Consider the following 24,000-nt stretch of genomic DNA (forward strand, 5'->3'; position numbering starts at 1 on the left):
CTCCTCAACAGGTGGAAAGGCCTCCTAAATACAAGGGTACACAGTCGCCCCCCTCCCTGCAGATTGCAATTCCATCTCTAATCAAACACACCTGAATCAGCTAATCAAAGCCTTTTGGCCTTAGTCCAAAATGGCAGCTAGCTGTGTTGAAGTTAAACTCAAAATCATGAGGTAGTTGTCAATTTTCCAAAAACTCTCAATGAGTCAAATTGGCTGCTTCTATTATTATACATTATACGCTATTATTATATCCCAATTCATTTTTAAACTGAAATTACTATTATTGTAATATTTTGTTGTCGCTGATTCAACAGGGTGCATAATTCCAGCCCTTTTCGCAGGACACTTAAGGTGTCTTGACCTCTTTAAAATCACTGCTGGCAGCGGTGGGATTCGAACCCACGCCCCCGAAGAGACTGGAGCCTAAATCCAGCGCCTTAGACCCCTCGGCCACGCTACCCCAATGTATTTCTTTTCGGGGGCCTTTTTTAGGCCCATTTTTCCAGAAAAAGAGAAAACTTTGGGTGCGGACCTTCATCGAGAGGCTCTGAAGCCTGTCGAGTGCGGCCAAGGAAAGCAAAAGTGGCTGGTTTTGGAAGAGACCCGGAGCATGCAGTGTCACTTCACCAGTCTTTTTGCACAGGCATAGCATCCACTAGAGCCTTCTAAAAGGCTGTCTTGGCAGCGGTGGGATTCGAACCCACGCCCCCGAAGAGACTGGAGCCTTAATCCAGCGCCTTAGACCGCTCGGCCACGCTACCTTGCAACATTGCTTTCCCTGGGCAGTTTTCGCCTACTTTTTTTAAATATCGCACTTCCCTAAAAGTAAGTCTGTTGAAATTCTATGTGCCTTGGAGGAGCTCCTCAACAGGTGGAAAGGCCTCCTAAATACAAGGGTACACAGTCGCCCCCCTCCCTGCAGATTGCAATTCCATCTCTAATCAAACACACCTGAATCAGCTAATCAAAGCCTTTTGGCCTTAGTCCAAAATGGCAGCTAGCTGTGTTGAAGTTAAACTCAAAATCATGAGGTAGTTGTCAATTTTCCAAAAACTCTCAATGAGTCAAATTGGCTGCTTCTATTATTATACATTATACGCTATTATTATATCCCAATTCATTTTTAAACTGAAATTACTATTATTGTAATATTTTGTTGTCGCTGATTCAACAGGGTGCATAATTCCAGCCCTTTTCGCAGCACACTTAAGGTGTCTTGACCTCTTTAAAATCACTGCTGGCAGCGGTGGGATTCGAACCCACGCCCCCGAAGAGACTGGAGCCTAAATCCAGCGCCTTAGACCCCTCGGCCACGCTACCCCAATGTATTTCTTTTCGGGGGCCTTTTTTAGGCCCATTTTTCCAGAAAAAGAGAAAACTTTGGGTGCGGACCTTCATCGAGAGGCTCTGAAGCCTGTCGAGTGCGGCCAAGGAAAGCAAAAGTGGCTGGTTTTGGAAGAGACCCGGAGCATGCAGTGTCACTTCACCAGTCTTTTTGCACAGGCATAGCATCCACTAGAGCCTTCTAAAAGGCTGCCTTGGCAGCGGTGGGATTCGAACCCACGCCCCCGAAGAGACTGGAGCCTTAATCCAGCGCCTTAGACCGCTCGGCCACGCTACCTTGCAACATTGCTTTCCCTGGGCAGTTTTCGCCTACTTTTTTTAAATATCGCACTTCCCTAAAAGTAAGTCTGTTGAAATTCTATGTGCCTTGGAGGAGCTCCTCAACAGGTGGAAAGGCCTCCTAAATACAAGGGTACAGAGTCGCCCCCCTCCCTGCAGATTGCAATTCCATCTCTAATCAAACACACCTGAATCAGCTAATCAAAGCCTTTTGGCCTTAGTCCAAAATGGCAGCTAGCTGTGTTGAAGTTAAACTCAAAATCATGAGGTAGTTGTCAATTTTCCAAAAACTCTCAATGAGTCAAATTGGCTGCTTCTATTATTATACATTATACGCTATTATTATATCCCAATTCATTTTTAAACTGAAATTACTATTATTGTAATATTTTGTTGTCGCTGATTCAACAGGGTGCATAATTCCAGCCCTTTTCGCAGGACACTTAAGGTGTCTTGACCTCTTTAAAATCACTGCTGGCAGCGGTGGGATTCGAACCCACGCCCCCGAAGAGACTGGAGCCTAAATCCAGCGCCTTAGACCCCTCGGCCACGCTACCCCAATGTATCTCTTTTCGGGGGCCTTTTTTAGGCCCATTTTTCCAGAAAAAGAGAAAACTTTGGGTGCGGACCTTCATCGAGAGGCTCTGAAGCCTGTCGAGTGCGGCCAAGGAAAGCAAAAGTGGCTGGTTTTGGAAGAGACCCGGAGCATGCAGTGTCACTTCACCAGTCTTTTTGCACAGGCATAGCATCCACTAGAGCCTTCTAAAAGGCTGTCTTGGCAGCGGTGGGATTCGAACCCACGCCCCCGAAGAGACTGGAGCCTTAATCCAGCGCCTTAGACCGCTCGGCCACGCTACCTTGCAACATTGCTTTCCCTGGGCAGTTTTCGCCTACTTTTTTTAAATATCGCACTTCCCTAAAAGTAAGTCTGTTGAAATTCTATGTGCCTTGGAGGAGCTCCTCAACAGGTGGAAAGGCCTCCTAAATACAAGGGTACACAGTCGCCCCCCTCCCTGCAGATTGCAATTCCATCTCTAATCAAACACACCTGAATCAGCTAATCAAAGCCTTTTGGCCTTAGTCCAAAATGGCAGCTAGCTGTGTTGAAGTTAAACTCAAAATCATGAGGTAGTTGTCAATTTTCCAAAAACTCTCAATGAGTCAAATTGGCTGCTTCTATTATTATACATTATACGCTATTATTATATCCCAATTCATTTTTAAACTGAAATTACTATTATTGTAATATTTTGTTGTCGCTGATTCAACAGGGTGCATAATTCCAGCCCTTTTCGCAGCACACTTAAGGTGTCTTGACCTCTTTAAAATCACTGCTGGCAGCGGTGGGATTCGAACCCACGCCCCCGAAGAGACTGGAGCCTAAATCCAGCGCCTTAGACCCCTCGGCCACGCTACCCCAATGTATCTCTTTTCGGGGGCCTTTTTTAGGCCCATTTTTCCAGAAAAAGAGAAAACTTTGGGTAAGGACCTTCATCGAGAGGCTCTGAAGCCTGTCGAGTGCGGCCAAGGAAAGCAAAAGTGGCTGGTTTTGGAAGAGACCCGGAGCATGCAGTGTCACTTCACCAGTCTTTTTGCACAGGCATAGCATCCACTAGAGCCTTCTAAAAGGCTGTCTTGGCAGCGGTGGGATTCGAACCCACGCCCCCGAAGAGACTGGAGCCTTAATCCAGCGCCTTAGACCGCTCGGCCACGCTACCTTGCAACATTGCTTTCCCTGGGCAGTTTTCGCCTACTTTTTTTAAATATCGCACTTCCCTAAAAGTAAGTCTGTTGAAATTCTATGTGCCTTGGAGGAGCTCCTCAACAGGTGGAAAGGCCTCCTAAATACAAGGGTACACAGTCGCCCCCCTCCCTGCAGATTGCAATTCCATCTCTAATCAAACACACCTGAATCAGCTAATCAAAGCCTTTTGGCCTTAGTCCAAAATGGCAGCTAGCTGTGTTGAAGTTAAACTCAAAATCATGAGGTAGTTGTCAATTTTCCAAAAACTCTCAATGAGTCAAATTGGCTGCTTCTATTATTATACATTATACGCTATTATTATATCCCAATTCATTTTTAAACTGAAATTACTATTATTGTAATATTTTGTTGTCGCTGATTCAACAGGGTGCATAATTCCAGCCCTTTTCGCAGCACACTTAAGGTGTCTTGACCTCTTTAAAATCACTGCTGGCAGCGGTGGGATTCGAACCCACGCCCCCGAAGAGACTGGAGCCTAAATCCAGCGCCTTAGACCCCTCGGCCACGCTACCCCAATGTATCTCTTTTCGGGGGCCTTTCTTAGGCCTATTTTTCCAGAAAAAGAGAAAACTTTGGGTGCGGACCTTCATCGAGAGGCTCTGAAGCCTGTCGAGTGCGGCCAAGGAAAGCAAAAGTGGCTGGTTTTGGAAGAGACCCGGAGCATGCAGTGTCACTTCACCAGTCTTTTTGCACAGGCATAGCATCCACTAGAGCCTTCTAAAAGGCTGACTTGGCAGCGGTGGGATTCGAACCCACGCCCCCGAAGAGACTGGAGCCTTAATCCAGCGCCTTAGACCGCTCGGCCACGCTACCTTGCAACATTGCTTTCCCTGGGCAGTTTTCGCCTACTTTTTTTAAATATCGCACTTCCCTAAAAGTAAGTCTGTTGAAATTCTATGTGCCTTGGAGGAGCTCCTCAACAGGTGGAAAGGCCTCCTAAATACAAGGGTACACAGTCGCCCCCCTCCCTGCAGATTGCAATTCCATCTCTAATCAAACACACCTGAATCAGCTAATCAAAGCCTTTTGGCCTTAGTCCAAAATGGCAGCTAGCTGTGTTGAAGTTAAACTCAAAATCATGAGGTAGTTGTCAATTTTCCAAAAACTCTCAATGAGTCAAATTGGCTGCTTCTATTATTATACATTATACGCTATTATTATATCCCAATTCATTTTTAAACTGAAATTACTATTATTGTAATATTTTGTTGTCGCTGATTCAACAGGGTGCATAATTCCAGCCCTTTTCGCAGGACACTTAAGGTGTCTTGACCTCTTTAAAATCACTGCTGGCAGCGGTGGGATTCGAACCCACGCCCCCGAAGAGACTGGAGCCTAAATCCAGCGCCTTAGACCCCTCGGCCACGCTACCCCAATGTATCTCTTTTCGGGGGCCTTTTTTAGGCCCATTTTTCCAGAAAAAGAGAAAACTTTGGGTGCGGACCTTCATCGAGAGGCTCTGAAGCCTGTCGAGTGCGGCCAAGGAAAGCAAAAGTGGCTGGTTTTGGAAGAGACCCGGAGCATGCAGTGTCACTTCACCAGTCTTTTTGCACAGGCATAGCATCCACTAGAGCCTTCTAAAAGGCTGTCTTGGCAGCGGTGGGATTCGAACCCACGCCCCCGAAGAGACTGGAGCCTTACGCCAGCTGCCGAAGGATCGTCCAACATTTTGGGGCAGATGTTGAACAATGTTGAACTCCACAGCCAATCACGTCGAAGCACTATAACATTTGCAACCAATCAGAAAGCCCCATTCTTAACATTATCTCGACATTTTCGACATTTGACCAATCAGAGTTCAATGAATTCTTGACATTTTCGACATTTGACCAATCAGAGTTCAGGAACTGTCACGAGCACGTTTACGCCTTTCACCGCTAGTTGAAGCGGCAAGCCAGATGTCAATCAAGTTTCCGAACTGAGCCGAAGGTTTACGAAGTGATGACATAGTCCTCAGGGGGTGTGTCAGAGTTCAAAAATAGTTCAGCAGACGAGCATCACGGACACGGAGGTCAGCATTTTCACGGAGGTCAAGTTTATTTATAGAAAACATACACAACGATATTTCGGACAGCAGGTAAGAAAACGAATGACATATTTGAATGACATGTTGTGTTGTGTGGTTTTTTCCCCAAAGAAATCATTTTATTAAGGGTAGTTTTGTCCAAAACAGTTTAATCCTGGGCAAAAAAAATGTCTGGAAAAAAATCCCATAAAGGCATGTCGGACTCTGAATGGATAGCACGTCTAAAAAAGTTTGCCAGCACAGGAGTTTGGCCATCATCTGAGGGTAACAGACCAGCACCACGACAGAAAAAGTGGCATGACGTGTATCAAAGAGTGAGTGTGTGCTTTTGTGACCTTTTCATGAAATAAACAACTTAAGTGTTTGTTGACTTGCATAATTGAACATTAGAATTGTTTGTTAAATGTATTTGCATAACAGAAGAACATATTAGTGGTCAGTACAAACATGTACCTGATCTCATTCATTAGAACAATGGTTTGTTACTTATGGTTTACACCAATGTAAACCAGGTATCATTATTATTTATAGATGTTTATGAATATCTATATGCTGCATATAAATGATGTTGCAGGTATTTGAGATTTATGTCATACTATAAAAAAACTACAGTGTGAACTGTACTATAAAAAAACTACTAGACTTGTTTGTTCTGGGGGTTTGTTCTGGGGTTGAGAGAGAGGGGGCAGGGATGTTGGGGGATGGTTTGAAGGTGTGAGATGTTCATCTCTTGTTCTTTTAGTGGGGGAAACAAACTCACTCATTCACTCTTTCTCTAATTTTACATTTTCCCCATCAAAGAACATTAATTAATACAAAATAAATATGACACGCATCCTGGAAAATGACAGTGAATAAATGTGCCATACCTGTTTAGTTAGAAATGCATGTATTGTGTATTACATGTTATAATGTTTACAGATTGAAAAATGTCCGATGCAGTCTCGCGGCCAGACAACCTTACTTGGAGCAGTCCCAAAGTGTATGTGTGGTTTTCACACTCAAAAGGTAACAATGTGAAGATGTTGCAAGTATTTATTTTTATATATATATTTTACAAAAAAAAAAATTTTTCTCATTCAAAAATGATTGTATGTATTTTTGTGGTTGTCTTAAACAGGCCACTGCCGCTACTGGACCAGCACAGCAGGTCATGGAGCAGAGTCTGCCTCAGCCTCAGCTCCAGCCTCGGCTCCAGCCCCAGACCACTCCATCTGTGACATCTAGGATAATTCCAAGTTTGTCAAGGGTAATACAATTTAAAGGAATTTCAATTTTAAGTTTAAAAGTTAAGTTGAAATGTAATGAAGTGCAGAAAGTAAAAGGCTGTGTTGTTGGCTGGTATGTTTTTCACACCTACCTGCCAATTGTCACACCTTGTACAGGGGTGTGCTGATTGGTTAGTTTGAATGCCATGTCACATGGTCAATGATAAAAGAACAATGTAACCTATGTGCTCTCTTTCTTCTCTTCTCAAGTCCTTCATGGCATCTCTCTTGATCTTTTTCTTGATCTCTTTCTGTATTGCTCAGGTAACATTCCACTTATGCACAATGAATGATACACACATTATTAATTCAGTCATCATGCATCTACTTGTGGCCATTTAAAGTGTAATCGTGATTACTGTTAATAAATACCTTCTCTTAGAATCTATGCTCAAACTACTTTAGATTTTAAGTAATTTTAAAAAGGTACCTGCTGAATTACAATATACTCAGATTATAGCAATGCCTTCCCACATATTTGTATATTCTAACTGTGCTTATTTCAATCTGTATAAGTAGAAGAGGGACACTAAAATGCTACTTATATACCATTGTCCTGCTTTCTCTCAGTTATTCAGCAATCTTACATCATGAACTTTAGGGAAACCATTCTACAGAAACCAATTGGCATATTGTATTTAACTAGTTGAACAATAACATATAGGAACAATAGATATTTTGTAATTTTCCAAAAATTCAATTATATATTTGTTACAGCACATTTAGTCTTTTCATTGAAATTGTTTTTCCTTATTTTAGTTTACCAAGCCAAGATTTAGTGGGTCCCACATCGCTGCAGCAAAGCCCAACCTAATTATGGCTAGGAAACCATCTCAGGTTGTTGACAAGCCCAGTGCAGCAGTGTCCAGTGGTCCCATTACAAGCACCACTGTCTCTGTAAGTACTGGTATAATCCACATTGCATTGTATGAAGACACACTCCACTCCTGTGCACTTTTTAGTGACATATTTAACTCTAACAGTACAGAAGAACAGTACAATATAATGTTTGAATTAAATAGATTTTATATACACTGCAGTACAAAAGTTGGTATTTTTTTTTAAAGAAATAGTACACTTTTATTCAGCAATTGATGCACTAAATAATTTGAAAATAGATTATAATAAGCAGCGAATGATATTAAAATGCAATTATATTTCCTGGTATTACTGTTTTTGTCTGTATATTAATCTTCAATCTTCTTTCAAAAAACAAAGGCTATAGTATACAGTTTTGTAACTGCATCTAGGATGAGTTAAAATTATTAGACAGTTATGTTTGACTGTTTCTCCTGTTATAAAACATCTATTATATTTCACTGCGTGATTGTACAGACACAAGACCCTGGAGTTCCAGCCTCTGTCTCCAGAACCACTGCAGATGTGCCCAGTCCTGCCGAGTCTTGCAGTATTGTCTCGGTAAGTCATTTCAAATTCTGTTGGTCTATAAAGGTAACTAAACTGGCATATTAACCCTAACTTAACACAAAACAGTGCTGGCCGCTGACACAGTTCTGAAAACATTTGGAACAAATTTACCATCAGTTTTATTCTATTAATGTAAAGTAAGTACTTGATATCCAATATTTTATGGGATGGGGCTTACATACCCTGACATTTTGAATGTGATAACCAGTAGCTTCCTTAAACACTTTCAAGCTTAATAAACACTAACCAAGCAAAGTCATAATGTTTGTGCTTGGCTCCTCAGAGAATCAACTTGATAATAAATGTAAAGAAATATTTATGGTTGTCAACATAATCAGATATTTAAAATAAAGAGATGATGTTTGCAAAATTAGTTAGAAAATAAGCTTACCTGCTGTTGATATTTTATATATTAAACTGGCTTTAAGAATATTCATTCCTTTTTGGATGACAGTAGTGACTAATACAAAGTTACCAGTTTTATTGTAGCAATAATCACTGTTTCATGTGAGGGTAGTCTTGGAAAAATAAAGCGCTTATTGATCAAATGATCTTGCTAGACTTAATGTTTTTTCTTTTTCTTTCACAGACTGCTCCTTCTGGGGCAATATTGCAAGCTCCATCTGCAGTTCGACTGCATCGTTTGTGGTCGGAGACCTTGCCACAGGAAGACCACAGGTGGATTGCAAACAGACTTTTTAAAACGGGGCCCAAGGGGAAACCAGAGCTTCGTGAAAACTTACAGCTCTGGTATTACCCACCACAGCCAGCACTTACCTACAACCAGGCTCCAGCTCCAGACAGATTTTTTTGTCATGCTCTGTTGCTGTGGATGCCGTACAAGCTGTGGAGGGTAAAGGTTATCTGTCCCAATCCTGCCTGTAGACAGCATCAGCTGACAGGTGGAGGTCTGCACAAAAGGGCACGGCAGGTTCTGGACATCGATAGGATGTACAACATGGTCACAGAAACCCTAATCTGTGCCAAGTGTAAAGCCACGCATGTGTCGTGGAGTCAGACTGTCCTGCAACAGCTGGATCTGGGCCATCGATCGGAGTTTCGGGTCATCCTCACGCGGAAGTAAGTACACTTTCATTCCACATCCACTTGATAGCCCTTCATCACATTTATTTTCAAATACTTTACAAAACAAATATGTAAATTGGATTTTGCTTTTCCTAAGGTATGCCTGTGATATGAGGGTCATTCGGTTCCTGCGCGAACGTGGCCTAGGCAACAGTCCCACGCGGATAATTAAACAGCTGCGTGAGAACCACAGTGAGGAGTGGCTCCAGCGTCTGGCCCGGTACACCACGCAGTGTTTGGACTTCCGCAATGCACCTGGGGTGTTGCCGGTAAAATTTCAGGAACCCCCAGAGCCTACAGTGGTGCCAAGCTGCAAGTGGCTGCTCACAGTGTACAGTCAAGACATCCTGACAAGGCTGGATGAAATCCATGCCAAGATAACATCCACCTATGGCTCTGTCTTGAAGATGGATTCCACTAAAAAGGTTAGTGGTGGATTTTTGTTCATTTATGATGCTGTTTATTATATCACAGCATGGCACTCTGTGGTGTGCAGTTTCATTACATTCACAGCATGCTTCATATCATGTCTATTACAGATCACCAAGAAGCTAGCTGGGACGGCGAGGGGAACGGGACTCTGGCTTACCTCTGTTGGCAATGAGTTTGGTCAGGTGCTCATAAGTGTGCTTACAGCCCAGGAAGGAGCAGGACTGGACATAATGGTAGATGGTCTGGTGAAACGGTACCAGAAGGCTGGTGTGGACCCACCTGCTGTGTTGTACGTGGACTGTGGCTGCTGCACTGAGGTGGGCGAGACCAAGCTGAAAACAAGATTCAGAGGTTGGCCAGATCTCATGGTTCGCTTGGACATCTGGCATTTTATGCGCAGGATTGCCTTGGGGTGTACAACTGATGCCCATCAGCTGTATCCCATCTTTATGTCACGGCTGTCAGCATGCATTTTTGAGTGGGATGCGGCTGATGTTTCTGAGCTTCGCAAAGCAAAGAGAGAGCAGTTGATATCTCAGGGTTGGCCTGCGCTGACAGATGAAGATGTCAACAAGCATCTTACCAGGATGGAGCTGGCTCTCCATTGCCGGAGGAGGACCCGTGGAGTGGAGACTACCATCCTTCTCCATGAGCAGCTGCTTACAGAGCTCCTGAGCAGCAAGGGCAATGACTCCCTGGGTGTTCCTCTCCTGGACAGAGAAAGGATGGAGCACATCTGGAATGTCCAGAAGAAGCATGTCAAATGCATTCAAGATCCCCCTGGTCTTGTGCTTTACACAGAGACGGGGAGCTTAACCAAGGGTGGCATGCTTCTGAAGACTTACAGATGTGCAAGAGGCTCCACTTCTCTTGAGTCCTTTCATTTACATCTGAACCGTTTCATCCCAGGTAAGTCTTTGTCACACAACTTGTGCATCTGTAAAGAAAGAGCATTATGTGTCTTTGTATGTTTCTTTAACACCTTCATCTTTAACACGCGGTTGTGTCTATTTACAGGGACCAGTGCAAACAGTCTGAATTTTCAGATTTATCTGCTGGAGGGTCTACACCGGTGGAACCAGGACCGGGAGGCTGCTTCCCTGTCATCGGAGCCATCAGCTTTGCGCAGCTACACAGGAGAACTAGTTCACTGTGTAAACGGCAATTATGAAAAGCTGTTTGGCAGGAAAGTGGTCCCCACATTTTGTGCCCCTGCATGTTACACCGGTGAGTGAATTTGTTATTGTTTATAAATTTGCCATTTCTGTGTAATCTCAGTCTATATATTAGATTTTACCCTACAGTCTACTGTATCATATTTGATATGCAAATTTCTAAAGGCCTCTAAATTTTAAACATGATCAAAACTTTTCTGGAAACATGCCCTCTGTCATCTGATTGATATTCCATATTTTTTTTAGCAAGTAAAAGGCCTTTTATTATAATTGTACAAACAACCTCCTTCAGCTCGTGCTTCACGTGTCTTTCTGCTGTGAAATCTGCACTGATTTTTAGAAAGTAATTCTAAAGAATAACTTTTATATTGTTAGTAATATTTGATTAACATTTACTGGACTGAAGCAACACAGGTTTAATTGATTAGAAAAATAATGAGCTCAAAATGAGCCTTGTTTTTAAAATTGTGCTTAAGCAATCGTAAAAAAAAAAACTGTAAAGGTTTTGGGCCTCTGAATAAAAATAAAAAAATTCTTCATTTTTTCCCTTCTCCTCAACTATGAGCTCCATATTCTCACAACATTACACTATATGAGCTACTACAAAAGCCTACTTTATCAAATATCATACACAACATTGTATTTAATTTCTGCTTGTTTATTGTGTTTGTTTCAGGTGAGCTCATTGGAGTGCAGTATCTGTTCCAGCAGACTGGTCAGTCACTGCAGGACATGAATCCAGACTCTGAGCAGACCGCAGAGCTCATTGAGGACCTCAGTGTGGAGGAGCGAGATGAAGATGAGGGCTTCTGTGACATCAGCGAGGATCACACCATTACAGATCCTGAAGCTGTTCTGTCACCATCCTCCTCCACACAGACACTGGGTTCTGCCACCCTGGTCACCTGCAGTGCTGAATCTGTACTGGGCTCCACATCCCCTTCACTGGTCCCTGACCCCACACATGGCCTCACACAGTCTCCTTCATCAGCTGAAGCTGGACCCTCAGGGACTGCTGTCTCTCCTCTCCCCTCAGAGCCAGAAGATGCTGGGCAGGATGATGATGATGATGATGATGATGATGATGATGGAGAGATGGTAAATACCACTCCTTTGTATTTCTTTCAAATCAAGTAGAATAATTCAAACAGTGATGAATTAACATCCAGTGCTTTGAATCCAGACTTTCCACATATTCTAAATTTACAAATACAGCCTAAAGTCATAAACAGCAAATATGCATTAAGTCAGCTTTATTTCTATAGTGCTTTGTACTAAACAGATTGTGTCAAAAGAGCTTTATGATGATAAACAGGAAAATAATAGAATTATGCTTTAAACAGATGTGATGTAGTAATTTCATTGTTTGTTTGTATTTTTTAATAGGCTGTTGACTACCAAAATATCCCGGGTTACCAACATGTGGACAGGCTGGCAGAATATCTGGTGGAGCTCCGGGGTCACACAGCCCTCAGTCTGACCAACCAGGAAGCCAACACCATAATTGCTCTTTGGCAGAACCTTGATGACCGGGACAAGACAGGGGTGGTGACAGCAGCTCGACACAAAAAAAGACTGCTGAGTGGACGCTTCAGGGTACCGCAGAGGCCCACTCAAACCCCTGGACTAGAAAGCACCACCAGATGTGTGCTGGGTGCAAGTGGCATAGCTGCTCAGTGGCCTGACTGTTGCCGTCTGGTGGAGACCATCTTCATAAGACTTTGCACTGCTCACCCTAGCCCCAAAAGAAAAGGCAAGGGAGCCCTGTCAAGATGGTCTCTGATCCTGCAAGACTATCGCAGGATAAGGCAGCTTGTACTGGGCAACGGCTTGGTGATGGGAGGGACGTCAATACAGCTGATGGAGGTTAACCAGAACACCCTGATTCAGTGGCACAACAACAGACAGAAAAAGCAGGAACTGTCTGTGCTGCTCCAGGGCATTCAGTTGCCTCAGCCCCTCCCTGAAGCTCAGGAGCCTCTCCAGGTTGCCAAGCGCCTACGCACAGAGTCAGAACAACCAGGGGAGCTGCACCAGTACAAGCTACCAGAGAGCACAGCAGGTCAGGCAAAGCAGAGGCAGACTGCTGTTGGGCGACCCCCTCTCAGGCCCAAGGCACCAGCACAGAGTCAGATGTTGGTTACACCATCAGCACCTGGATCATCACTGCAGATGCTGCCGAATATTATTATACCGGCAGCACCAGGTTTCCAGGGTGTGCCAATGTTTCAGGCTGTGCCAATGTTCCAGGGCATGCCAATGGTCCAAGGAGTCCAGATGGTCCAGGGCATGCCAATGATGCAGCCACTGTTACAGCCTGCAGTGGTGCAGGGCACCAGCTCACAGCCTACTACACCAGCTGCCATGCCCAAGAGACCCTACAGGAGAACCGTAGAGGCGAACAAGTGCAAAAAATGTGGGCAATTTAAAACAATTGCAACTGGGCACAGCCAGTACAGGGGCAGGGTGTATTGCCCACAGACAGAGACCATTACAAAAGAGGAGTGGTTAAAAGAAATGAGGAGAACAACTTCTAAATAATGTATATATATATATTTTTTGTATATAGTATTATTTTTTTTTGTATATAGTATTGTGTATATAGAGTGCAGTAATATTTAACATTTTAATTTTGTTTTTAAACATTATTTAACATTTTAAAATTGTTATTTAAAATTTTAATTTAATTGACCTTTTATTTTTGAAAACTTATTTAACATTTTATTTAATATTCATTACTGTTCTGTTTACATAATTGTAAAATAAAAACAATTTGACATGACAAGTGATTGCATTTTGACTTTTTTACTTTCACATAACACTGCAACAATAAAAACTTTGTATATATATATATAAAAAAAAAAATTCTTATTCTTGTGACAGACATTTTTCAGCAAAATGGTTACTGTTTAATGGGTTGCATCTTTGTTCATTACAAATAACAGATTTGCAAATGTCTTGTTTGAATATAACCTAAAAATGCTTATTCAGATCAAAAATAATACAACTACTAAATAATAATAACACTGTTCCATTGGTAACTAATTACATATGTATATTTTATTAACACTGGAACATTATGCATTCAAAAAAGTGTTTATTTAATTAAAATATAAATATTACAAAAAGTTGTCTTTAGCTGGATTCGAACCCCGGTCTTGGTGATCACCTGCAATAGAAAACAGTGTAATGTAAATGCGCGATTTTCCCACACAAAGAAACTGGGAAAGTTATCACAAGACATATGCTAAGGATGGAATATCTCCAAAAGTCACATTTCACCCTTTCTTTTCTTCATTTTTTCTTTTCCTTCTTCCCCTTCTCTCTTTCTTTCTTCCCCCTTTTCTTCCCTTCTTCCCCACCTTTGTTGGACTATTGTTCCCCAGCTTGAACGCAGCGCCTTAGACCGCTCGGCCACGCTACCTTGCAACATTGCTTTCCCTGGGCAGTTTTCGCCTACTTTTTTTAAATATCGCACTTCCCTAAAAGTAAGTCTGTTGAAATTCTATGTGCCTTGGAGGAGCTCCTCAACAGGTGGAAAGGCCTCCTAAATACAAGGGTACACAGTCGCCCCCCTCCCTGCAGATTGCAATTCCATCTCTAATCAAACACACCTGAATCAGCTAATCAAAGCCTTTTGGCCTTAGTCCAAAATGGCAGCTAGCTGTGTTGAAGTTAAACTCAAAATCATGAGGTAGTTGTCAATTTTCCAAAAACTCTCAATGAGTCAAATTGGCTGCTTCTATTATTATACATTATACGCTATTATTATATCCCAATTCATTTTTAAACTGAAATTACTATTATTGTAATATTTTGTTGTCGCTGATTCAACAGGGTGCATAATTCCAGCCCTTTTCGCAGCACACTTAAGGTGTCTTGACCTCTTTAAAATCACTGCTGGCAGCGGTGGGATTCGAACCCACGCCCCCGAAGAGACTGGAGCCTAAATCCAGCGCCTTAGACCCCTCGGCCACGCTACCCCAATGTATCTCTTTTCGGGGGCCTTTTTTAGGCCCATTTTTCCAGAAAAAGAGAAAACTTTGGGTGCGGACCTTCATCGAGAGGCTCTGAAGCCTGTCGAGTGCGGCCAAGGAAAGCAAAAGTGGCTGGTTTTGGAAGAGACCCGGAGCATGCAGTGTCACTTCACCAGTCTTTTTGCACAGGCATAGCATCCACTAGAGCCTTCTAAAAGGCTGCCTTGGCAGCGGTGGGATTCGAACCCACGCCCCCGAAGAGACTGGAGCCTTAATCCAGCGCCTTAGACCGCTCGGCCACGCTACCTTGCAACATTGCTTTCCCTGGGCAGTTTTCGCCTACTTTTTTTAAATATCGCACTTCCCTAAAAGTAAGTCTGTTGAAATTCTATGTGCCTTGGAGGAGCTCCTCAACAGGTGGAAAGGCCTCCTAAATACAAGGGTACACAGTCGCCCCCCTCCCTGCAGATTGCAATTCCATCTCTAATCAAACACACCTGAATCAGCTAATCAAAGCCTTTTGGCCTTAGTCCAAAATGGCAGCTAGCTGTGTTGAAGTTAAACTCAAAATCATGAGGTAGTTGTCAATTTTCCAAAAACTCTCAATGAGTCAAATTGGCTGCTTCTATTATTATACATTATACGCTATTATTATATCCCAATTCATTTTTAAACTGAAATTACTATTATTGTAATATTTTGTTGTCGCTGATTCAACAGGGTGCATAATTCCAGCCCTTTTCGCAGGACACTTAAGGTGTCTTGACCTCTTTAAAATCACTGCTGGCAGCGGTGGGATTCGAACCCACGCCCCCGAAGAGACTGGAGCCTAAATCCAGCGCCTTAGACCCCTCGGCCACGCTACCCCAATGTATCTCTTTTCGGGGGCCTTTTTTAGGCCCATTTTTCCAGAAAAAGAGAAAACTTTGGGTGCGGACCTTCATCGAGAGGCTCTGAAGCCTGTCGAGTGCGGCCAAGGAAAGCAAAAGTGGCTGGTTTTGGAAGAGACCCGGAGCATGCAGTGTCACTTCACCAGTCTTTTTGCACAGGCATAGCATCCACTAGAGCCTTCTAAAAGGCTGTCTTGGCAGCGGTGGGATTCGAACCCACGCCCCCGAAGAGACTGGAGCCTTAATCCAGCGCCTTAGACCGCTCGGCCACGCTACCTTGCAACATTGCTTTCCCTGGGCAGTTTTCGCCTACTTTTTTTAAATATCGCACTTCCCTAAAAGTAAGTCTGTTGAAATTCTATGTGCCTTGGAGGAGCTCCTCAACAGGTGGAAAGGCCTCCTAAATACAAGGGTACACAGTCGCCCCCCTCCCTGCAGATTGCAATTCCATCTCTAATCAAACACACCTGAATCAGCTAATCAAAGCCTTTTGGCCTTAGTCCAAAATGGCAGCTAGCTGTGTTGAAGTTAAACTCAAAATCATGAGGTAGTTGTCAATTTTCCAAAAACTCTCAATGAGTCAAATTGGCTGCTTCTATTATTATACATTATACGCTATTATTATATCCCAATTCATTTTTAAACTGAAATTACTATTATTGTAATATTTTGTTGTCGCTGATTCAACAGGGTGCATAATTCCAGCCCTTTTCGCAGCACACTTAAGGTGTCTTGACCTCTTTAAAATCACTGCTGGCAGCGGTGGGATTCGAACCCACGCCCCCGAAGAGACTGGAGCCTAAATCCAGCGCCTTAGACCCCTCGGCCACGCTACCCCAATGTATCTCTTTTCGGGGGCCTTTTTTAGGCCCATTTTTCCAGAAAAAGAGAAAACTTTGGGTAAGGACCTTCATCGAGAGGCTCTGAAGCCTGTCGAGTGCGGCCAAGGAAAGCAAAAGTGGCTGGTTTTGGAAGAGACCCGGAGCATGCAGTGTCACTTCACCAGTCTTTTTGCACAGGCATAGCATCCACTAGAGCCTTCTAAAAGGCTGTCTTGGCAGCGGTGGGATTCGAACCCACGCCCCCGAAGAGACTGGAGCCTTAATCCAGCGCCTTAGACCGCTCGGCCACGCTACCTTGCAACATTGCTTTCCCTGGGCAGTTTTCGCCTACTTTTTTTAAATATCGCACTTCCCTAAAAGTAAGTCTGTTGAAATTCTATGTGCCTTGGAGGAGCTCCTCAACAGGTGGAAAGGCCTCCTAAATACAAGGGTACACAGTCGCCCCCCTCCCTGCAGATTGCAATTCCATCTCTAATCAAACACACCTGAATCAGCTAATCAAAGCCTTTTGGCCTTAGTCCAAAATGGCAGCTAGCTGTGTTGAAGTTAAACTCAAAATCATGAGGTAGTTGTCAATTTTCCAAAAACTCTCAATGAGTCAAATTGGCTGCTTCTATTATTATACATTATACGCTATTATTATATCCCAATTCATTTTTAAACTGAAATTACTATTATTGTAATATTTTGTTGTCGCTGATTCAACAGGGTGCATAATTCCAGCCCTTTTCGCAGGACACTTAAGGTGTCTTGACCTCTTTAAAATCACTGCTGGCAGCGGTGGGATTCGAACCCACGCCCCCGAAGAGACTGGAGCCTAAATCCAGCGCCTTAGACCCCTCGGCCACGCTACCCCAATGTATCTCTTTTCGGGGGCCTTTTTTAGGCCCATTTTTCCAGAAAAAGAGAAAACTTTGGGTGCGGACCTTCATCGAGAGGCTCTGAAGCCTGTCGAGTGCGGCCAAGGAAAGCAAAAGTGGCTGGTTTTGGAAGAGACCCGGAGCATGCAGTGTCACTTCACCAGTCTTTTTGCACAGGCATAGCATCCACTAGAGCCTTCTAAAAGGCTGTCTTGGCAGCGGTGGGATTCGAACCCACGCCCCCGAAGAGACTGGAGCCTTAATCCAGCGCCTTAGACCGCTCGGCCACGCTACCTTGCAACATTGCTTTCCCTGGGCAGTTTTCGCCTACTTTTTTTAAATATCGCACTTCCCTAAAAGTAAGTCTGTTGAAATTCTATGTGCCTTGGAGGAGCTCCTCAACAGGTGGAAAGGCCTCCTAAATACAAGGGTACACAGTCGCCCCCCTCCCTGCAGATTGCAATTCCATCTCTAATCAAACACACCTGAATCAGCTAATCAAAGCCTTTTGGCCTTAGTCCAAAATGGCAGCTAGCTGTGTTGAAGTTAAACTCAAAATCATGAGGTAGTTGTCAATTTTCCAAAAACTCTCAATGAGTCAAATTGGCTGCTTCTATTATTATACATTATACGCTATTATTATATCCCAATTCATTTTTAAACTGAAATTACTATTATTGTAATATTTTGTTGTCGCTGATTCAACAGGGTGCATAATTCCAGCCCTTTTCGCAGCACACTTAAGGTGTCTTGACCTCTTTAAAATCACTGCTGGCAGCGGTGGGATTCGAACCCACGCCCCCGAAGAGACTGGAGCCTAAATCCAGCGCCTTAGACCCCTCGGCCACGCTACCCCAATGTATCTCTTTTCGGGGGCCTTTTTTAGGCCCATTTTTCCAGAAAAAGAGAAAACTTTGGGTGCGGACCTTCATCGAGAGGCTCTGAAGCCTGTCGAGTGCGGCCAAGGAAAGCAAAAGTGGCTGGTTTTGGAAGAGACCCGGAGCATGCAGTGTCACTTCACCAGTCTTTTTGCACAGGCATAGCATCCACTAGAGCCTTCTAAAAGGCTGCCTTGGCAGCGGTGGGATTCGAACCCACGCCCCCGAAGAGACTGGAGCCTTAATCCAGCGCCTTAGACCGCTCGGCCACGCTACCTTGCAACATTGCTTTCCCTGGGCAGTTTTCGCCTACTTTTTTTAAATATCGCACTTCCCTAAAAGTAAGTCTGTTGAAATTCTATGTGCCTTGGAGGAGCTCCTCAACAGGTGGAAAGGCCTCCTAAATACAAGGGTACACAGTCGCCCCCCTCCCTGCAGATTGCAATTCCATCTCTAATCAAACACACCTGAATCAGCTAATCAAAGCCTTTTGGCCTTAGTCCAAAATGGCAGCTAGCTGTGTTGAAGTTAAACTCAAAATCATGAGGTAGTTGTCAATTTTCCAAAAACTCTCAATGAGTCAAATTGGCTGCTTCTATTATTATACATTATACGCTATTATTATATCCCAATTCATTTTTAAACTGAAATTACTATTATTGTAATATTTTGTTGTCGCTGATTCAACAGGGTGCATAATTCCAGCCCTTTTCGCAGGACACTTAAGGTGTCTTGACCTCTTTAAAATCACTGCTGGCAGCGGTGGGATTCGAACCCACGCCCCCGAAGAGACTGGAGCCTAAATCCAGCGCCTTAGACCCCTCGGCCACGCTACCCCAATGTATCTCTTTTCGGGGGCCTTTTTTAGGCCCATTTTTCCAGAAAAAGAGAAAACTTTGGGTGCGGACCTTCATCGAGAGGCTCTGAAGCCTGTCGAGTGCGGCCAAGGAAAGCAAAAGTGGCTGGTTTTGGAAGAGACCCGGAGCATGCAGTGTCACTTCACCAGTCTTTTTGCACAGGCATAGCATCCACTAGAGCCTTCTAAAAGGCTGTCTTGGCAGCGGTGGGATTCGAACCCACGCCCCCGAAGAGACTGGAGCCTTAATCCAGCGCCTTAGACCGCTCGGCCACGCTACCTTGCAACATTGCTTTCCCTGGGCAGTTTTCGCCTACTTTTTTTAAATATCGCACTTCCCTAAAAGTAAGTCTGTTGAAATTCTATGTGCCTTGGAGGAGCTCCTCAACAGGTGGAAAGGCCTCCTAAATACAAGGGTACACAGTCGCCCCCCTCCCTGCAGATTGCAATTCCATCTCTAATCAAACACACCTGAATCAGCTAATCAAAGCCTTTTGGCCTTAGTCCAAAATGGCAGCTAGCTGTGTTGAAGTTAAACTCAAAATCATGAGGTAGTTGTCAATTTTCCAAAAACTCTCAATGAGTCAAATTGGCTGCTTCTATTATTATACATTATACGCTATTATTATATCCCAATTCATTTTTAAAATGAAATTACTATTATTGTAATATTTTGTTGTCGCTGATTCAACAGGGTGCATAATTCCAGCCCTTTTCGCAGGACACTTAAGGTGTCTTGACCTCTTTAAAATCACTGCTGGCAGCGGTGGGATTCGAACCCACACCCCCGAAGAGACTGGAGCCTAAATCCAGCGCCTTAGACCCCTCGGCCACGCTACCCCAATGTATCTCTTTTCGGGGGCCTTTTTTAGGCCCATTTTTCCAGAAAAAGAGAAAACTTTGGGTGCGGACCTTCATCGAGAGGCTCTGAAGCCTGTCGAGTGCGGCCAAGGAAAGCAAAAGTGGCTGGTTTTGGAAGAGACCCGGAGCATGCAGTGTCACTTCACCAGTCTTTTTGCACAGGCATAGCATCCACTAGAGCCTTCTAAAAGGCTGTCTTGGCAGCGGTGGGATTCGAACCCACGCCCCCGAAGAGACTGGAGCCTTAATCCAGCGCCTTAGACCGCTCGGCCACGCTACCTTGCAACATTGCTTTCCCTGGGCAGTTTTCGCCTACTTTTTTTAAATATCGCACTTCCCTAAAAGTAAGTCTGTTGAAATTCTATGTGCCTTGGAGGAGCTCCTCAACAGGTGGAAAGGCCTCCTAAATACAAGGGTATACAGTCGCCCCCCTCCCTGCATTTTGCAATTCCATCTCTAATCAAACACACCTGAATCAGCTAATCAAAGCCTTTTGGCCTTAGTCCAAAATGGCAGCTAGCTGTGTTGAAGTTAAACTCAAAATCATGAGGTAGTTGTCAATTTTCCAAAAACTCTCAATGAGTCAAATTGGCTGCTTCTATTATTATAGATTATACGCTATTATTATATCCCAATTCATTTTTAAACTGAAATTACTATTATTGTAATATTTTGTTGTCGCTGATTCAACAGGGTGCATATTTCCAGCCCTTTTCGCAGCACACTTAAGGTGTCTTGACCTCTTTAAAATCACTGCTGGCAGCGGTGGGATTCGAACCCACGCCCCAAAGAGACTGGAGCCTAAATCCAGCGCCTTAGACCCCTCGGCTACGCAACCCCAATGTATCTCTTTTCGGGGGCCTTTTTTCTGCCCATTTTTCCAGAAAAAGAGAAAACTTTGGGTGCGGACCTTCATCGAGAGGCTCTGAAGCCTGTCGAGTGCGGCCAAGGAAAGCAAAAGAGGCTGGTTTTGGAAGAGACCCGGAGCATGCAGTGTCACTTCACCAGTCTTTTTGCACAGGCATAGCATCCACTAGAGCCTTCTAAAAGGCTGTCTTGGCAGCGGTGGGATTCGAACCCACGCCCCCGAAGAGACTGGAGCCTTAATCCAGCGCCTTAGACCGCTCGGCCACGCTACCTTGCAACATTGCTTTCCCTGGGCAGTTTTCGCCTACTTTTTTTAAATATCGCACTTCCCTAAAAGTAAGTCTGTTGAAATTCTACGTGCCTTGGAGGAGCTCCTCAACAGGTGGAAAGGCCTCCTAAATACAAGGGTATACAGTCGCCCCCCTCCCTGCATTTTGCAATTCCATCTCTAATCAAACACACCTGAATCAGCTAATCAAAGCTTTTTGGCCTTAGTCCAAAATGGCAGCTAGCTGTGTTGAAGTTAAACTCAAAATCATGAGGTAGTTGTCAATTTTCCAAAAACTCTCAATGAGTCAAATTGGCTGCTTCTATTATTATAGATTATACGCTATTATTATATCCCAATTCATTTTTAAACTGAAATTACTATTATTGTAATATTTTGTTGTCGCTGATGCAACAGGGTGCATATTTCCAGCCCTTTTCGCAGCACACTTAAGGTGTCTTGACCTCTTTAAAATCACTGCTGGCAGCGGTGGGATTCGAACCCACGCCCCCGAAGAGACTGGAGCCTAAATCCAGCGCCTTAGACCCCTCGGCCACGCTACCCCAATGTATCTCTTTTCGGGGGGGGTTTTTCTGCCCATTTTTCCAGAAAAAGAGAAAACTTTGGGTGCGGACCTTCATCGAGAGGCTCTGAAGCCTGTCGAGTGCGGCCAAGGAAAGCAAAAGTGGCTGGTTTTGGAAGAGACCCGGAGCATGCAGTGTCACTTCACCAGTCTTTTTGCACAGGCATAGCATCCACTAGAGCCTTCTAAAAGGCTGTCTTGGCAGCGGTGGGATTCGAACCCACGCCCCCGAAGAGACTGGAGCCTTAATCCAGCGCCTTAGACCGCTCGGCCACGCTACCTTGCAACATTGCTTTCCCTGGGCAGTTTTCGCCTACTTTTTTTAAATATCGCACTTCCCTAAAAGTAAGTCTGTTGAAATTCTATGTGCCTTGGAGGAGCTCCTCAACAGGTGGAAAGGCCTCCTAAATACAAGGGTACACAGTCGCCCCCCTCCCTGCAGATTGCAATTCCATCTCTAATCAAACACACCTGAATCAGCTAATCAAAGCCTTTTTGCCTTAGTCCAAAATGGCAGCTAGCTGTGTTGAAGTTAAACTCAAAATCATGAGGTAGTTGTCAATTTTCCAAAAACTCTCAATGAGTCAAATTGGCTGCTTCTATTATTATACATTATACGCTATTATTATATCCCAATTCATTTTTAAACTGAAATTACTATTATTGTAATATTTTGTTGTCGCTGATTCAACAGGGTGCATAATTCCAGCCCTTTTCGCAGCACACTTAAGGTGTCTTGACCTCTTTAAAATCACTGCTGGCAGCGGTGGGATTCGAACCCACGCCCCCGAAGAGACTGGAGCCTAAATCCAGCGCCTTAGACCCCTCGGCCACGCTACCCCAATGTATTTCTTTTCGGGGGCCTTTTTTAGGCCCATTTTTCCAGAAAAAGAGAAAACTTTGGGTGCGGACCTTCATCGAGAGGCTCTGAAGCCTGTCGAGTGCGGCCAAGGAAAGCAAAAGTGGCTGGTTTTGGAAGAGACCCGGAGCATGCAGTGTCACTTCACCAGTCTTTTTGCACAGGCATAGCATCCACTAGAGCCTTCTAAAAGGCTGTCTTGGCAGCGGTGGGATTCGAACCCACGCCCCCGAAGAGACTGGAGCCTTAATCCAGCGCCTTAGACCGCTCGGCCACGCTACCTTGCAACATTGCTTTCCCTGGGCAGTTTTCGCCTACTTTTTTTAAATATCGCACTTCCCTAAAAGTAAGTCTGTTGAAATTCTATGTGCCTTGGAGGAGCTCCTCAACAGGTGGAAAGGCCTCCTAAATACAAGGGTACACAGTCGCCCCCCTCCCTGCAGATTGCAATTCCATCTCTAATCAAACACACCTGAATCAGCTAATCAAAGCCTTTTGGCCTTAGTCCAAAATGGCAGCTAGCTGTGTTGAAGTTAAACTCAAAATCATGAGGTAGTTGTCAATTTTCCAAAAACTCTCAATGAGTCAAATTGGCTGCTTCTATTATTATACATTATACGCTATTATTATATCCCAATTCATTTTTAAAATGAAATTACTATTATTGTAATATTTTGTTGTCGCTGATTCAACAGGGTGCATAATTCCAGCCCTTTTCGCAGCACACTTAAGGTGTCTTGACCTCTTTAAAATCACTGCTGGCAGCGGTGGGATTCGAACCCACGCCCCCGAAGAGACTGGAGCCTAAATCCAGCGCCTTAGACCCCTCGGCCACGCTACCCCAATGTATCTCTTTTCGGGGGCCTTTTTTAGGCCCATTTTTCCAGAAAAAGAGAAAACTTTGGGTGCGGACCTTCATCGAGAGGCTCTGAAGCCTGTCGAGTGCGGCCAAGGAAAGCAAAAGTGGCTGGTTTTGGAAGAGACCCGGAGCATGCAGTGTCACTTCACCAGTCTTTTTGCACAGGCATAGCATCCACTAGAGCCTTCTAAAAGGCTGCCTTGGCAGCGGTGGGATTCGAACCCACGCCCCCGAAGAGACTGGAGCCTTAATCCAGCGCCTTAGACCGCTCGGCCACGCTACCTTGCAACATTGCTTTCCCTGGGCAGTTTTCGCCTACTTTTTTTAAATATCGCACTTCCCTAAAAGTAAGTCTGTTGAAATTCTATGTGCCTTGGAGGAGCTCCTCAACAGGTGGAAAGGCCTCCTAAATACAAGGGTACACAGTCGCCCCCCTCCCTGCAGATTGCAATTCCATCTCTAATCAAACACACCTGAATCAGCTAATCAAAGCCTTTTGGCCTTAGTCCAAAATGGCAGCTAGCTGTGTTGAAGTTAAACTCAAAATCATGAGGTAGTTGTCAATTTTCCAAAAACTCTCAATGAGTCAAATTGGCT

The sequence above is a fragment of the Gobio gobio genome (genome assembly GCF_949357685.1).
Source record: "Gobio gobio genome assembly, chromosome: 20".
Taxonomy (NCBI): Eukaryota; Metazoa; Chordata; class Actinopteri; order Cypriniformes; family Gobionidae; genus Gobio; species Gobio gobio.